This window comes from Lagopus leucura, unplaced genomic scaffold (assembly GCF_019238085.1).
Source record: "Lagopus leucura isolate 7727_CA_CO unplaced genomic scaffold, USGS_WTPT01 Super-Scaffold_100054, whole genome shotgun sequence".
Taxonomy (NCBI): domain Eukaryota; kingdom Metazoa; phylum Chordata; class Aves; order Galliformes; family Phasianidae; genus Lagopus; species Lagopus leucura.
Window position 1 is genome coordinate 414,600 of NW_024962300.1, and position 3,975 is coordinate 418,574.

Below are 3,975 nucleotides of genomic sequence, written 5' to 3' on the forward strand. Positions count from 1 at the left end.
GGGCAAATAGCCTCAGTGCATTGAGCCTGAAGACACCTGGCTGCCTCCAAGCCACCAAGAGGTAGGAGTGGCCCTGCTTTCTCCATGTGCTGGCAGCATGTCAGCCCTACATCTGCTGCCAGCTCCTCACGGCACACAGTGCAGGTCATCCCACCCAGGGCACCTCAGCCAGGTGCAGCAATCACAGAATGGCCTGGGTTGCAAAGGAGCACAGTGCTCATCCAGTTCCAACCCCCTGCTGTGTGCAGGTCACCAACCAGCAGCCCAGGCTGCCCAGAGCCACATCCAGCCTGGCCTCCAATGCCTGCAGGGATGGGGCATCCACAGCCTCCTTGGGCAGCCTGTTCCAGTGCCTCACCATGCTCTGGCCGAAAAACTTCCTCCTAACATCCAACCTAAACCTCCTCTGTCTCAGTTTAAAACCATTCCCCCTTGTCCTATCAAAGCACAAGTCCTTTTGCACAAAGCAATTCTTCCAAACACCCAGAAGGGCTGTTTTCCCTGCCACTATTGGCTACTAATGGATTTCTCTTCCCTGCCCCACTCCAGGACAGATGCTGGAGCCAAATGCTGTTCTCCTGGAAGTAGCACAGGATGCCTTCTTCCCCACACAAGGACTGACAAGCTCCAAAGCAAAGGTGTGCTTCCTTGCAGCCAAGCACAAGCCCTGCTCACGTCAGCAGGAGTCCCATGAGCCACCCGCCCTGCTGGCACAGCATCCTGAAGGCACAGAACTTCTCTGAATGTCAACAACAGCACACCAGGCCACGCTATAAAAATAAATCTGTCATCCCAGTCCCACGTTCAGGCCTGCGCAGTGCACAGAGCGAGGTGGCTTTGCAGCAGCTCCAACCTGCAGGCAGGATTGCTTTGGGTTGGAAGGGAAAGGATGAGTCCACGCAGCTCCAGGCATCCTGACGCACAGCACTGTGCAGACACCCTGCTTGGTGAGGCATGCAGCACAGCACAGCTTGGCTGTTAGCTCCACTGGGACAGGATTCAGTCTTGAGAGCTAAAGGAGAAACCCAGCAAGCCAGCTCCCATAGCTAATGCTGCTCCGTGACAGCTTCACAAGGCCTGGAAGGGGTAACGTTACATGGGAATGCTGCCCAGGTAGAAGCAGGCAGCTTGGGTGCCAGCACGACCAGCTAGAACTCCCAAAGCCATTTCTCCTCCCACTCAGTCCATTTCAGGTCTGTCTGACCCATTACAACACCAACATGCTCACGCATGCAGGCTGCTCCTCATGGCGCCCAAAGCTCACTGCCCTGCCCTGCTTCCTCCCAGCATCGCAGCACTTCCAAACCAAATGCCTCCGCCTCCATTTTCCAGTGCTGTGGAAAAAAGGCACAACCAAGGCAGACACCTCAGGAGGTTTAAAAATGGAAGATGCTAAGACCGCTAAGTGTAGAGGTAATTAAGACTCGTTAAGTACAGGAGGATGAGTCAGTGGTGCCCCACAGGCTGGCCCTGCGCTGTGTGTGCGGTTGGGTCTCAGGGCTGCCCTTCAGCCGGGCTGCTCACAAGGGGCTCACTGTGTTTGAGCTCCCAATCCTGCAAACACCTCAGCACGTCACCAGCTCCAACGTGGAGCGCTGCAATTACTGCTGATCCTGCTGGCATTTACCTAAGCTCCGGCACCCCAGAGTTAAGTGCTTTTATCCTGAGCCTATCAGCTTAGAGAAGGTTTAGGGCTTGATTTTCCCCTTCTTGGCTTCAGGATTTTGGGGTGAAGGCAGCAGAACGACTCCTCTGCTGCTTTTGGGGAGCTGAGTTGGCAGGGAAAAGGGGAAACAGGAGAGAACAGCCCATGCTGGGTTCTTCAAACACATCACAACCCCCAGGAGAGCAGAGCCAAAGCTTTCCCAAACCCCGACACGTTGCTACCCCCACGTCCCTGTAACGCGCTGTCACTGCACTGCCTTGCACTCCATTTCTGGCATTTAAATGAGCACTGGTCTCAAATAAAGGTCAAAGTTATAAACTGCACAACCTCTCTGCCCACACATCAGGGGTGGAGGCACCTCGGTGCCGAAACCCAAAGGAAAACAAGCTGAAGCTGCAGCTGCACTACCTAAGGTACATCCAGCGTGAGCAGAATGCGTTTCCATCCACTTGTGGACACGAGGGAGTCAGCGCTGGGATGCGAAGCAGAGCTCTCGTTCCAGAAGCCTTCTGCCTTTTGGTTTGGTCAGGATCCTCATCAACCAGCAGCACTGGTTAGAAGTATATGTGGAATGTGTGGCTCATGGGCTCAGGCAGGCACACAAAGCAGCTTTCCTCTGGGCGAGCAAGCACTCACAGGTTTCCTTCCTTGGGGGCCCATCCCCACAGCAGATGGATCCCAAAGCCTCTGCCAAATCCCTGCAGCAGCTCTGCAAGCCCAAGCAGGGTGGAGAGGCCAAAGGCCAGAGCAAATATTTGCAAGAGAACGACACCAAAAGGCTGCAAGCCTAAAGGGCTGCTGGCCCAGAGGCTGCAGAAAGCCGCCCATCAAATAAAGTCATTTACAGCAGCCGTCTGCTGACCCAGTAGGGCTGAGCATTGCCCATCCCTGATGCACTTCCGTATACCAAAGGAGCGCTTTAACTGCTTCGGATCTCACCACCTCTGTCCTGATTTCAGGTTGCCTCCATCTGAGCACATTAAAGTGGAGTGAATGAAGATAAGCAAACAGAAAAATGCTGAGCAACCCTGTGCACAACACGCGCTGCACAAAGGCTCCTCACCTACAGCAGAGCTGGCACGGCCTGCATTGCTTTCAGGTGACCTAGATCCAATTTGCTAATTTACAGCTGTGCAGTGATCCTGAGCAAAGGGAAGCTATGGCCAGGAAGCTGCTACAGGGTGGGCACAGGACCAAGGGGTCCAAGGGCACAACCCACAGGTGCAATTGTAGGCCACTACAGGGCAAGCACAGCACCAAGAGGTCTAAGGGCACAACCCACAGACACAATAGCTGTCGATAAGAGCCAGAATGCAGTGTCTGGAGCAGCTGGGACTGGGGGGCATTCACCTCACCAGGCAGTGAGGGGCTGTGCAGGGCAGAATGGGGTAAATAAGTACCTAACACTCTTCTGCATCTGCTGCAATGAGGAAACCTTGCTTTCCTCACTGCCCCAGGCTGGGAATGGCTCCCTGCAGCCCACCAAGACCAGCACGGATCGGGAGGCTTCATCCTGAACAGCAGCAAGGCTCAGATCCCCCAGCACGTGCTGCTTTTCAGCCACAAGACCAAGGGATCCAAGCACAGAACCCATACATGCAATACACACAGATGAAAGCCTGAACACCGCAGCAGGAGCAGCAGCGCATGCAGCTCCTCATAGGGTTCCAGCTGTGCCCTGTGTCCTCGTGTCCATCCCTGTCTTCATGTCCATGTCCCTATGTTCATCCCCAGTCTCTGGTCCACACCTCTGTCCCCACGCTCATCCCCACCCTCGTGTCCATACCCCTGTTCCTGTGTCCCTATCCCTGCCCCTGCGTCCCCTGGCCTCATGCTCATACCGCAGATCCTACGTCCCTTGGCCCCATGGCCATATATCTCTGTCCCCATGCCCATTGGCCCCATGTCCATATCCCTGTCCCTATGTCCCTTGGCCTCAAGCCCACATCCCAGTCCTAGTGTCCCTTGGCCCCATGTCCATTGGCCCCATGTCCATATTTCTGGCCCCATATCTCTTGGCCCCACAGCCATACCCTTGGCCCTATGTCCGTTGGCCCCATGCCCAAATCCCAGTCCCTGTGTCCCCTGGCCTCATGCCTTCATCCCAGAACTCATGTTCCTTGGTCCCACATCCATATCACTGTCCCCATGTCCACATCCCAGCCCCCAATCCCATATCCTTGTCCCCATGTCCCCTGGTCCCATGTCCACATCCCAGCCCCTATATCCATATCCTTGTCCCCATATCCCCTGGTCCCCTGTCCACATCCCAGCCCCCATGCCCATATCCTTGTCCCATGCCCACACTC